The following is a 14,396-nucleotide window of genomic DNA, read 5'->3' on the forward strand; positions in this document are numbered from 1 at the left end:
AATCCCCTTTAACCTTGACACTAATTTCTTTGAAATTATGCAGCCTGGTTGTTGACCACTCCACTATGTGAAATAGACCCTTTTAATCAACAATATCTAGGCCCCTCCTATTTTTATACACCTCAATGCTGTCGCCCATCAGCCTCCTCTGTTCCAAGGAAAACAAACCCATCCTATCCAATCTGTCCTCATAGCAAAGTTGCTCCACTCCCGGCAACATCTACGTAAATCTCCTCTGTACCCTCTCCAGTGTATTCACGTTCTTCCTTCAATGCGGTGACCAGAACTGCACGCAGTACTCCAGCTGTGGCCTAACCAGAATTTTATACAGTTCTAGCATAACCCACTTGCTGTTCCGTTCCTTGCTTCTGCCAATAAATGCAACCATTCCATATGACTTCTTAACGAACTTTTCCAACTGGCCAGCTACCTTCAGGGATCTGTGGACAAGCAATCCCAGTTACCTTTGTTCCTCTACACTTCTCAATGTCATACCAGTTGATGTGTATTCCCTTTCCTTGTTAGCCCTCCACAAATGCACGATCTCTCACATCTCTGGATTAAATTACATTTGCCACTGCTCTACCCCCTTATCAGTTGATTGATATCTTCCTGGAGTCTCCAGCTTTCTTCTTCATTATCAACCACACTGCCTATTTTAATAACACCTGAAAACTTCGTAATCATAACACCTATATTCAAGTTTAGATCATTGATAAATACCATAAAAAGCAATGGATCTGGCACTGAAAACTGTGGAACCCCACTGGAAACATCCTTCCAGTCACAAAAACACCCATCAAACATTACCCTTTGCTTCCTGCCTCTGAGCCAAATTTGGATCCAATTTGCCACTTCGCCCTGAATCACATGGGCTTTTACTTAGAAAATTCATAATCATTAAATGTTATCCTGCCTTCATGGGAAAACATCATTAATTGACTGATGATCTTCATTTGCACAACTAAAGAAATGTTAACTGAAGGAGTGTCCTTAATTGAATAACTTATCTGTGCTCTGCACTTTACCTCTGAATCCATAAACCATTTTGGACACTGTGCTTTAGAAGTGTGCTTCAAAATGTTCCTTGCTGGTAACATGTACATGGGACGTTGGAAACAGTGAGATAGACTGTAGTGCAAGGGACTGGTTATTGTGAAACAGCAAAGAAAATATACATTCTGGAAGAATACTATGGAAAAGAAGTGTGGCCCTAACAGCCAAAAAGAAGATGAAGTGCTGAGGTCTTTTCAGTAAAAAATTATTTTCCCAAACATTTCTCTGACCGAATCTTCACAAAACAAAAATGAAGCTTTTAAAGTCATTAAACCCGAATTTATGTGCACCCAAATCTTCTGAATCAGATGCCTCTCGTTGTGCCGACTGAATCCATGTCCCTTCCAATATTCTGCTGACATGCACACTACTAAATGTGCCACTAACTTATACAATCAAAGAATAAGGGAATGGTTGCAGCCCGTCGAGCTCATGCCAACTCTCAACAAGTCTCACTCCCCTGTCATTTACCCACAGCTGTGCAATTTCTTTCATTCGGATACTGATCAAACTCCGTTTTGAAAGATAAGATTGAGTCTGACTCCACCGCGCTTTAGCGCAGTGTATTCCAGATTCTAACCACTTGCTGAGGAATGGCCACTCCTGTTCCTATGTATAAAGGCAGAGAAACACGCGATCAATTCCTGCCACACTCACAACCTTGCTAAATATAGCACCGTCATTCTATTCTCATGACACAAGCTCCAGAAGTGTGGTCCAGCTGTTGAGGTTAAAGCTCTGGTTATGTTCCCAACAATGTTACTGCCACAGCGTTTCCGTAGTGTAGTGGTTATCACTTTCGCCTCACACGCGAAAGGTCCCTGGGTGGAAACATTATGCAAACGTGTTCAATTAATTATAAGATACAATTAAATCATTCAGATTAGTTGTTCAATGTTAACAGAGTGCAGTGTCTCACGATGCTGTTCCATTTGCTGATTTCTCTCTGCAGTTCTGTTCACACTCAAATTCTACACAGTGTCTCTCACTCCCTCCCGTTTCCAGCCCTGACGCTGGAGAAACCATATCTCAAAGCTGCACATTCCGTGCATTCAGGTCAGCTGTGAGAGATTATTAAAGGATCCTGCCACACCGCCACGCTTCACAACAGAAAATTAAAGCCACAAACAAACCCATCGGCTAATCGCTCTTCCCCAGCTCCAGAGTGAGTGAGGGCGGGACAAGCCCTAACTTCCGCTCCCACACTCTCCAATCAACCGCTGCCGGCGGAAAGCCGAAAATGCAGCATCAAACAGCGGTTTACTGCCCTTCACTGGGCTGCAAAATGCCACCGTTCGAAACAACGCTCCCCGTGCACCGAACAGCAGCCTCATAAGATGCTTCATCTCAGCTTCGTGAGTTCGAACCCGAGCTTGCACGAACACTTCTTCACTGGAAACACCATTAATTATCTGATTGCCACGTTTTGCATCATGAAAGTAATCCTAACTGATAATTATATAATCATAGAGATTTACAGCATGGAAGGAGTCATTTAATCCCATCGTATCTGCACCGGCCAACAAATGCCCAGTTTTAGGTGTGTACCCCTGCACCTTATTGCATTTCATGTGCACATCTAAAAACTTGTTAAATGTGGTGAGGGTTTCGGCCTGCACCACACTTTCAGGCAGTGAGTTTGAGACCCCCACAAACATCTGCATGCAGAATGTTCACTTCAAATCCCCTTTAACCCTTACACTAATTACTTTTAAATTATGCAGCCTGGTTGTTGACCACTCCGCTATCTGAAATAGACACTTCTAATCAATAATATCTAGGCCCCTCCTATTTTTATACACCTCAATGCTGTCGCCCATCAGCTTCCTCTGTTCTAAGGAAAACAAACCCATCCTATCCAATCTGTCCTCATAGCAAAGTTGCTCCACTTCCGGCAACATCTACGTAAATCTCCTCTGTACCCTCTCCAGCGTATTCACGTTCTTCCTTCAATGCGGTGACCAGAACTGCACGCAGTACTCCAGCTGTGGCCCAAACAGACTTTTATACAGTTCTAGCTTAAGCCACTTGCTGTTCTGTTCCTTGCTTCTGCCAATAAATGCAACCATTCCATATGACTTCTTTACCAACTTTTCCAACTTGCCAGCTACCTTCAGGGATCTGTGGACATGCAATCCCAGTTACCTTTGTTCCTCTACACTTCTCAATGTCATACCAGTTGATGTGTATTCCCTTTCCTTGTTAACCCTCCACAAATGCGCGATCTCTCACATCTCTGGATTAAATTCCATTTGCCACTGCTCTACCCCCTTATCAGTTGATTGATATCTTCCTGGAGTCTCCAGCTTTCTTCTTCATTATCAACCCACTGCCGATTTTAATAACACCTGAAAATTTCGGAATCATAACACCTATATTCAAGTTTAGATCATTGATAAATACCATAAAAAGCAATGGATCTGGCACTGAAAACTGCGGAACGCAACTGGAAACATCCTTCCAGTCACAAAAACACCCATCAAACATTCCCCTTTGCTTCCTGCCTCTGAGACAAATTTGGATCCAATGTGCCACTTCGCCCTGAATCACATGGGCATTTACTTAGAAAATGCATAATCATTAAATGTTATCCTGCCTTCATGGGCAAACATCATTAATTGACTGATGATCTTCATTTGCACAACTAAAGAAATGTTAACTGAAAGAGAGTCCTTGATTGAATAACTTATCTGTGCTCTGCACTTTACCTCTGAATCCATAAACCATTTTGGACACTGTGCTTTAGAAGTCTGCTTCAACATGTTCATTGCTGGTAACATGTACATGAGACGTTGGAAACAGTGAGATAGACTGTTAAGCAAGGGACTGGTTATTGTGAAACAGCAAAGAAAATATACATTCTGGAAGAATACCATCGAAAAGAAGTGTGACCCGAACAGCCAAAAAGAAATGAAGTGCTGAGCCCTTTTCAGCAAAAAATTATTTTCCCAAACATTTCTCTGACCGAATCTTCACAAAACAAAAATGATGCTTTTAAAGTCATTAAACCCGAATTTTCGTGCACCCGAATCTTCTGAATCAGATGCCTCTCGTTGTGCCGACTGAATCCATGTCCCTTTAAATATTCTGCTGACATGCACACTATTAAATGTGCCACTAACTTATAGAATCAAAGAATAAGGGAATGGTTGCAGCCCGTCGAGCCCATGCCAACTCTCAACAAGTCTCACTCCCCTGTCACTTACCCACAGCTGTGCAATTTTTTTCATTCGGATACTTATCCAGCTTCGTTTTGAAAGATAAGATTGAGTCTGACTCCACCGCCCTTTAGAGCAATGTATTCCAGATTCTAACTACTTGCTGAGGAATGGCCACTCCTGCTCCTATGTATAAAGGCAGAGAAGCACGGGATCAATTCCTGCCTCACTCACAACCTTGCGAAATATAGCACCGTCATTCTATTCTCGTGACACAAGCTCCAAAAGTGTAGTCCAGCTGTTGAGGTTAAAGCTCTGGTTATGTTCCCAACAATGTTACTGCCACAGCGTTTCCGTAGTGTAGTGGTTATCACGTTCGCCTCACACGCGCAAGGTCCCCGGTTCGAAACCGGGCGGAAACATTATGCAAACGTGTTCAATTAATGATTAGATAAAATTAAATCATTCATATTAGTGGTTCAATATTAACAGAGTGCAGTGTCTCACGATGCTGGTCCATTTGCTGATTTCTCTCTGCAGCTCTGTTCACACTCACATTCTACACAGTGTCTCTCACTCCCTCCCGTTTCCAGCCCTGACGCTGGAGAAACCATATCTCAAAGCTGCACATTCTGTGCATTCAGCTCAGCTGTGAGAGATTATTTGAGGATCCTGCCACGCCACCACGCTTCACAACAGAAAATTAAAGCCACAAACAAACCCATCGACTTATCGCTCTTCCGCAGCTCCAGAGTGAGTGAGGGTGGGACAAGCCCTAACTTCCGCTCCCACACTCTCCAATCAGCGGCTGCCGGCGGAAAGCGGAGAATGCAGCATCAAACAGCGGTTTACCGCCCTTCACTGGGTTGCAAAATGCCACCGTTCGAGACAACGCTCTCCGTACACCAAACAGCAGCCTCATAAGATGCTTCATCTCAGCTTCCTGAGTTCGAGCCCCAGCTTGCACGAACACTTCTTCACTGGAAACACCATTAATTATCTGATTGCCACGTTTTGCATCATGAAAGTAATCCTAACCGATAATTATATAATCATAGAGGTTTACAGCATGGAAGGAGTCATTTAAGCCCATCGTATCTGCACCGGCCAACAAATGCCCAGTTTTAGGTGTGTACCCCTGCACCTTATTGCATTTCATGTGCACATCTCAGAACTTGTTAAATGTGCTGAGGGTTTCTGCCTGCACCACACTTTCAGGCAGTGAGTTTGAGACCCCCACAAACATCTGCATGCAGAATGTTCACTTCAAATCCCCTTTAACCCTTACACTAATTACTTTTAAATTATGCAGCCTGGTTGTTGACCACTCCACTATGTGAAATAGACCCTTTTAATCAACAATATCTAGGCCCCTCCTTTTTATTTACACCTTAATGCTGTCGCCCATCAGCCTCCTCTGTTCCAAGGAAAACAAACCCATCCTATCCAATCTGTCGTCATAGCAAAGTTGCTCCACTCCCGGCAACATCTACGTAAATCTCATCTGTACCCTCTCCAGCGTATTCACGTCCTTCCTTCAATGCGGTGACTAGAACTGCACGCAGTACTCCAGCTGTGGCCTAACCAGAATTTTATACAGTTCTAGCAAAACCCACTTGCTGTTCTGTTCCTTGCTTCTGCCAATAAATGCAACCATTCCATATGACTTCTTAACCAACTTTTCCAACTGACCAGCTACCTTCAGGGATCTGTGGACAAGCAATCCCAGTTACCTTTGTTCCTCTACACTTCTCAATGTCATACCAGTTGATGTGTATTCCCTTTCCTTGTTAGCCCTCCACAAATGCGCGATCTCTCACATCTCTGGATTAAATTCCATTTGCCACTGCTCTACCCCCTTATCAGTTGATTGATATCTTCCTGGAGTCACCAGCTTTCTTCTTCATTATCAACCCACTGCCTATTTTAATAACACCTGAAAACTTCGTCATCATAACACCTATATTCAAGTTTAGATCATTGATAAATACCATAAAAAGCAATGGATCTGGCACTGAAAACTGCGGAACCCCACTGGAAACATACTTCCAGTCACAAAAACACCCATCAAACATTACCCTTTGCTTCCTGCCTCTGAGACAAATTTGGATCCAATGTGCCACTTCGCCCTGAATCACATGGGCTTTTACTTAGAAAATGCAGAATCATTAAATGTTATCCTGCCTTCATGGGAAAACATCATTAATTGACTGATGATCTTCATTTGCACAACTAAAGAAATGTTAACTGAAAGAGAGTCCTTGATTGAATAACTTATCTGTGCTCTGCACTTTACCTCTGAATCCATAAAACATTTTGGACACTGTGCTTTAGAAGTCTGCTTCAAAATGTTCATTGCTGGTAACATGTACATGAGACGTTGGAAACAGTGAGATAGACTGTAGTGCAAGGGACTGGTTATTGTGAAACAGCAAAGAAAATATACATTCTGGAAGAATACCATCGAAAAGAAGTGTGACCCTAACAGCCAAAAAGAAGATGAAGTGCTGAGCCCTTTTCAGTAAAAAATTATTTTCCCAATCTTTTCCCTGACCGAATCTTCACAAAACAAAAATGATGCTTTTAAAGTCATTAAACCCGAATTTTCGTGCACCCGAATCTTCTGAATCAGATGCCTCTCGTTGTGCCGACTGAATCCATGTCCCTTTCAATATTCTGCTGACATGCACACTATTAAATGTGCCACTAACTTATAGAATCAATGAATAAGGGAATGGTTGCAGCCCGTCGAGCCCATGCCAACTCTCAACAAGTCTCACTCCCCTGTCATTTACCCACAGCTGTGCAATTTTTTTCATTCGGATACTTATCCAACTCCGTTTTGAAAGATAAGATTGAGTCTGAATCCACCGCCCTTTAGAGCAATGTATTCCAGATTCTAACTACTTGCTGAGGAATGGCCACTCATGTTCCTATGCATAAAGGCAGAGAAACATGGGATCAATTCCTGCCTCACTCACAACCTTGCTAAATATAGCACCGTCATTCTATTCTCGTGACACAAGCTCCAGAAGTGTAGTCCAGGTGTTGAGGTTAAAGCTCTGGTTATGTTCCCAACAGTGTTAACTCCACAGCGTTTCCGTAGTGTAATGGTTTTCACGTTCGCCAAACACGCGAAATGTCCCCGGTTCGAAACCGGGCGAAAACATTATGCAAACGTGTTCAATTAATGATTAGAAAAAATTAAATAATTCATATTAGTGGTTCAATATTAACAGAGTGCAGTGTCTCACGATGCTGTTCCATTTGCTGATTTCTCTCGAAAGTTCTGTACACACTCAAATTCTACACAGTGTCTCTCACTCCCTCCCGTTTCCAGCCCTGATGCTGGAGAAACCATATCTCAAAGCTGCACATTCCGTGCATTCAGGTCAGCTGTGAGAGATTATTAAAGGATCCTGCCACGCCGCCACGCTTCACAACAGAAAATTAAAGCCACAAACAAACCCATCGACTAATCACTATTCCCCAGCTCCAGAGTGAGTGAGGGCGGGACAGGACCTAACTTCCGCTCCAACACTCTCCAATCAGCCGCTGCCGGCGGGAAGCGGAGAATGCAGCATCAAACAGCGGTTTACTGCCCTTCATTGGGCTGCAAAATGCCACCGTTCGAGACAACGCTCCCCGTACACCGAACAGCAGCCTCATAAGATGCTTCATCTCAGCTTCCTGAGTTCGAGCCCCAGCTTGCACAAACACTTCTTCACTGGAAACACCATTAATTTTCTGATTGCCACGTTTTGCCTCATGAAAGTAATCCGAACCGATAATTATATAATCATAGAGGTTTACAGCATGGAAGGAGTCATTTAAGCCCATCGTATCTGCACCGGCCAACAAATGCCGAGTTTTAGGCGTGTACCCTTGCACCTTATTGCATTTCATGTGCACATCTAAGAACTTTTTAAATGTGGTGAGGGTTTCTGCCTGCACCACACTTTCAGGCAGTGAGTTTGAGACCCTCACAAACATCTGCATGCAGAATGTTCACCTCAAATCCCCTTTAAACCTGACACTAATTACTTTTAAATTATGCAGCCTGGTTGTTGACCACTCCACTCTGTGAAATAGACCCTTTTAATCAACAATATCTAGGCCGCTCTTATTTTTATACACCTCAATGCTGTCGCCCATCAGCCTCCTCTGTTCCAAGGAAAACAAACCCATCCGAATCAATCTGTCCTCCTAGCAAAGTTGCTCCACTCCCTGTAACATCTACGTAAATCTCCTCTGTTCCCGCTCTAGCTTATTCACGTTCTTCCTTCAATGCGGTGACCAGAACTGCACGCTGTACTCCAGCTGTGGCCTAACCAGAATTTTATACAGGTCTAGCATAACCCACTTGCTGTTCTGTTCCTTGCTTCTGCCAATAAATGCAACCATTCCATATGACTTCTTAATCAACTTTTCCAACTGGTCAGCTACCTTCAGGGATCTGTGGACAAGCAATCCCAGTTACCTTTGTTCCTCTACACTTCTCAATGTCATACCAGTTGATGTGTATTCCCTTTCCTTGTTAGCCCTCCACAAATGCGCGATCTCTCACATCTCTGGATTAAATTCAATTTGCCACTGTTCTACCCCCTTATCAGTTGATTGATATCTTCCTGGAGTCTCCAGCTTTCTTCTTCATTATCAACCACACTGCCTATTTTAATAACACCTGAAAACTTCGTAATCATAACACCTATATTCAAGTTTAGATCTTTGATAAATACCATAAAAAGCAATGGATCTGGCACTGAAAACTGTGGAACCCCACTGGAAACATCCTTCCAGTCACAAAAACACCCATCAAACATTACCCTTTGCTTCCTGCCTCAGAGCCAAATTTGGATCCAATTTGCCACTTCGCCCTGAATCACATGGGCTTTTTCTTAGAAAATGCATAATCATTAAATGTTATCCTGCCTTCATGGGAAAACATCATTAATTGACTGATGATCTTCATTTGCACAACTAAAGAAATGTTAACTGAAGGAGAATCCTTAATTGAATAACTTATCTGTGCTCTGCACTTTACCTCTGAATCCATAAACCATTTTGGACACTGTGCTTTAGAAGTCTGCTTCAAAATGTTCATTGCTGGTAACATGTACATGAGACGTTGGAAACAGTGAGATAGACTGCAGTGCAAGGGACTGGTTATTGTGAAACAGCAAAGAAAATATACATTCTGGAAGAATACCATCGAAAAGTAGTGTGGCCCTAACAGCCAAAAAGAAGATGAAGTGCTGAGCCCTTTTCAGCAAAAAATTATTTTTCAAACATTTCTCTGACCGAATCTTCACAAAAGAAAGATGATGCTTTTAAAGTCATTAAACCCGAATTTTCGTGCACCGGAATCTTCTGAATCAGATGCCTCTCGTTGTGCCGACTGAATCCATGTCCCTTTCAATATTCTGCTGACATGCACACTATTAAATGTGCCACTAACTTGTAGAATCAAAGAATAAGGGAATGGATGCAGCCCGTCGAGCCCATGCCAACTCTCAACAAGTCTCACTCCCCTGTCACTTACCCACAGCTGTGCAATTTTTTTCATTCGGATACTTATCCAACTCCGTTTTGAAAGATAAGATTGAGTCTGACTCCACCGCCCTTTAGAGAAGTGTATTCCAGATTCTAACCACTTGCTGAGGAATGGCCACTCCTGTTCCTATGTATAAAGGCAGAGAAACACGGGATCAATTCCTGCCACACTCACAACCTTACTAAATATAGCACCATCATTCTATTCTCGTGACACAAGCTCCAGAAGTGTAGTCCAGCTGTTGAGGTTAAAGCTCTGGTTATGTTCCCCACGGTGTTACTGCCACAGTGTTTCCGTAGTGTAGTGGTTATCACGTTCGCCTAACACGCGCAAGGTGCCCGGTTCGAAACCGGGCGGAAACATTATGCAAACGTGTTCAATTAATGATAAGATAAAATTAAATCATTCATATTAGGGGTTCAATATTAACAGAGTGCCGTGTCTCACGATGCTGTTCCATTTGCTGATTTCTCTCTGCAGTTCTGTGCACTCTCAAATTCTACACAGTGTCTCTCACTCCCTCCCGTTTCCAGCCCTGACGCTGGAGAAACCATATCTCAAAGCTGCACATTCCGTGCATTCAGGTCAGCTGTGAGAGATTATTAAAGGATCCTGCCACGCCACCACGCTTCACAACAGAAAATTAAAGCCACAAACAAACCCATCCACTAATCGCTCTTTCCCAGCTCCAGAGTGAGTGAGGGCGGGACAAGCCCTAACTTCCGCTCCCACACTCTCCAATCAGCCGCTGCTGGCGGAAAGCGGAGAATGCAGCATCAAACAGCGGTTTACCGCTCTTCACTGGGCTGCAAAATGCCAGCGTTCGAGAGAACGCTCCCCGTACACCGAACAGCAGCCTCATAAGATGCTTCATCTCAGCTTCCTGAGTTCGAGCCCCAGCTTGCACGAACACTTCTTCACTGGAAACACCATTAATTATCTGATTGCCACGTATTGCATCATGAAAGTAAACCTAACCGATAATTATATAATCATAGAGGATTACAGCATGGAAAGAGTCATTTAAGCCCATCGTATCTGCACCGGCCAACAAATGCCCAGTTTTAGGTGTGTACCCATGCACCTTATTGCATTTCATTTGCACATCTAAGAACTTGTTAAATGTGGTGAGGGCTTCTGCCTGCACCACACTTTCAGGCAGTGAGTTTGAGACCCCCACAAACATCTGCTTGCAGAATGTTCACTTTAAATCCCCTTTAAAACTTACACTAATTACTTTTAAATTATGCAGCCTGGTTGTTGACCACTCCACGATGTGAAATAGACCCTTTTAATCAACAATATCTAGGCCCCTCCAATTTTTATACACCTCAATGCTGTCGCCCATCAGCCTCCTGTGTTCCAAGGAAAACAAACCCATCCTATCCAATCTGTCCTCATAGCAAAGTTGCTCCACTCCCGGCAACATCTACGTACATCTCCTCTGTACCCTCTCCAGCGTATTCACGTTCTTTCTTCAATGCGGTGACCAGAACTGCACGCAGTACTCCAGCTGTGGCCTAACCAGAATTTTATACAGTTCTAGCATAACCCACTTGCTGTTCTGTTCCTTGCTTCTGCCAATAAATGCAACCATTCCATATGACTTCTTAACCAACTTTTCCAACTGGCCAGCTACCTTCAGGGTTCTGTGGACAAGCAATTCCAGTTACCTTTGTTCCTCTACACTTCTCAATGTCATACCAGTTGATGTGTATTCCCTTTCCTAGTTAGCCCTCCACAAATGCGCGATCTCACATCTCTGGATTAAATTCCATTTGCTACTTCTCTACCCCCTTATCAGTTGATTGATATCTTCCTGGAGTCTCCAGCTTTCTTCTTCATTATCAACCACACTGCCTATTTTAATAACACCTGAAAACTTCGGAATCATAACATCTATATTCAAGTTTAGATCATTGATAAATACCATAAAAAGCAATGGATCTGGCACTGAAAACTGTGGAACCCCACTGGAAACATCCTTCCAGTCACAAAAACACCCATCAAACATTACCCTTTGCTTCCTGCCTCTGAGCCAAATTCGGATCCAATTTGCCACTTCGCCCTGAATCACATGGGCTTTTACTTAGAAAATGCATAATCATTAAATGTTATCCTGCCTTCATGGGAAAACATCATTAATTGACTGATGATCTTCATTTGCACAACTAAAGAAATGTTAACTGAAGGAGAGTCCTTAATTGAATAACTTAGCTGTGCTCTGCACTTTACCTCTGAATCCATAAACCATTTTGGACACTGTGCTTTAGAAGTCTGTTTCAAAATGTTCCTTGCTGGTAACATGTACATGGGACGTTGGAAACAATGAGATAGACTGTAGTGCAAGGGACTGGTTATTGTGAAACAGCAAAGTAAATATACATTCTGGAAGAATACCATCGAAAAGAAGTGTGGCCCTAACAGCCAAAAAGAAGATGAAGTGCTGAGCCCTTTTCAGCAAAAAATTCTTTTCCCAAAAATTTCTCTGACCGAATCTTCACAAAACAAAAATGATGCTTTTAAAGTCATTAAACCCGAATTTTCGTGCACCCGAATCTTCTGAATCAGATGCCTCTCGTTGTGCCGACTGAATCCATGTCCCTTTCAATATTCTGCTGACATGCACACTATTAAATGTGCCACTAACTTATAGAATCAAAGAATAAGGGAATGGTTGCAGCCCGTCGAGCCCATGCCAACTCTCAACAAGTCTCACTCCCCTGTCATTGACACACAGCTGTGCAATTTTTTTCATTCGGATACTTATCCAACTCCGTTTTGAAAGATAAGATTGAGTCTGACTCCACCGCCCTTTGGAGAAGTGTTTTCCAGATTCTAACCACTTGCTGAGGAATGGCCACTCCTGTTCCTATGTATAAAGGCAGAGAAACACGTGATCAATTCCTGCCACACTCACAAACTTGCTAAATATCGCACCGTTATTCTATTCTCGTGACACAAGCTCCAGAAGTGTAGTCCAGCTGTTGAGGTTAAAGCTCTGGTTATGTTCCCAACGATGTTACTGGCACAGCGTTTCCGTAGTGTAGTGGTTATCACTTTTGTCTCACACGCGCAAGGTCCCCGGTTCGAAACCGGGCGGAAACATTATGCAAACGTGTTCAATTAATGATTAGATAAAATTAAATCATTCATATTAGTGGTTCAATATTAACAGAGTGCAGTGTCTCACGATGCTGGTCCATTTGCTGATTTCTCTCTGCAGCTCTGTTCACACTCAAATTTTACACAGTGTCTCTCACTCCCTCCCGTTTCCAGCCCTGACGCTGGAGAAACCATATCTCAAAGCTGCACATTCCGTGCATTCAGGTCAGCTGTGAGAGATTATTAAAGGATCCTGCCACGCCACCACGCTTCACAACAGAAAATTAAAGCCACAAACAAACCCATCGACTAATCGCTCTTCACCAGCTCCAGAGTGAGTGAGGGCGGGACAAGCCCTAACTTCCACTCCCACACTCTCCAATCAGCCGCTGCCGGCGGAAAGCGGAGAATGCAGCATCAAACAGCGGTTTACCGCCCTTCACTGGGCTGCAAAATGCCACCGTTCGAGACAACGCTCCCCGTACACCAAACAGCAGCCTCATAAGATGCTTCATCTCAGCTTCCTGAGTTCGAGCCCCAGCTTGCACGAACACTTCTTCACTGGAAACACCATTAATTATCTGATTGCCACGTATTGCATCATGAAAGTAATCCTAACCGATAATTATATAATCATAGAGGTTTACAGCATGGAAAGAGTCATTTAAGCCCATCGTATCTGCACCGGCCAACAAATGCCCAGTTTTAGGTGTGTACCCATGCACCTTATTGCATTTCATTTGCACATCTAAGAACTTGTTAAATGTGGTGAGGGCTTCTGCCTGCACCACACTTTCAGGCAGTGAGTTTGAGACCCCCACAAACATCTGCTTTCAGAATGTTCACTTCAAATCCCATTTAAAACTTACACTAATTACTTTTAAATTATGCAGCCTGGTTGTTGACCACTCCACTTTGTGAAATAGACCCTTTTAATTAACAATATCTAGGCCGCTCCTATGTTTGGACACCTCAATGCTGCCGCCCATCAGACTCCTCTGTTCCAAGGAAAACAAACCCATCCTAGCCAATCTGTCCTCATAGCAAAGTTGCTCCACTCCCGGCAACATCTACGTAAATCTCCTCTGTACCCTCTCCAGCGTATTCACGTTCTTCCTTCAATGCGGTGACCAGAACTGCACGCAGTACTCCAGCTGTGGCCTAACCAGAATTTTATACAGTTCTAGCATAACCCACTTGCTGTTCTGTTCCTTGCTTCTGCCAATAAATGCAACCATTCCATATGACTTCTTAACCAACTTTTCCAACTGGCCAGCTACCTTCAGGGAGCTGTGGACAAGCAAACCCAGTTACCTTTGTTCCTCTACACTTCTCAATGTCATACCAGTTGATGTGTATTCCCTTTCGTTGTTAGCCCTCCACAAATGCGCGATCTCTCACATCTCTGGATTAAATTGCATTTGCCACAACTCTACCCCCTTATAAGTTGATTGATATCTTCCTGGAGTCTCCAGCTTTCTTCTTCATTATCAACCCACTGCCTATTTTAATAACACCTGAAA

The 14,396-nt window shown here is 43.3% G+C and overlaps 3 non-coding genes across 3 annotated transcripts; all 3 read left to right on the forward strand.

Moving 5' to 3' along the window:
• The first annotated feature begins 4,563 nt into the window (after window positions 1-4,563).
• trnav-cac (transfer RNA valine (anticodon CAC)) lies at window positions 4,564-4,636 on the forward strand. Its single transcript has one exon. It is a non-coding gene; the product is annotated as a tRNA-Val (tRNA).
• Window positions 4,637-10,057: 5,421 nt separating this feature from the next.
• Window positions 10,058-10,130, forward strand: trnav-aac (transfer RNA valine (anticodon AAC)). The gene has a single exon. It is a non-coding gene; the product is annotated as a tRNA-Val (tRNA).
• Window positions 10,131-12,803: 2,673 nt separating this feature from the next.
• On the forward strand, window positions 12,804-12,876 carry trnav-cac (transfer RNA valine (anticodon CAC)). The gene has a single exon. It is a non-coding gene; the product is annotated as a tRNA-Val (tRNA).
• The last annotated feature ends 1,520 nt before the right edge of the window (window positions 12,877-14,396 follow it).

This window comes from Pristiophorus japonicus, chromosome 3 (assembly GCF_044704955.1).
Source record: "Pristiophorus japonicus isolate sPriJap1 chromosome 3, sPriJap1.hap1, whole genome shotgun sequence".
NCBI classification, from domain to species: domain Eukaryota; kingdom Metazoa; phylum Chordata; class Chondrichthyes; family Pristiophoridae; genus Pristiophorus; species Pristiophorus japonicus.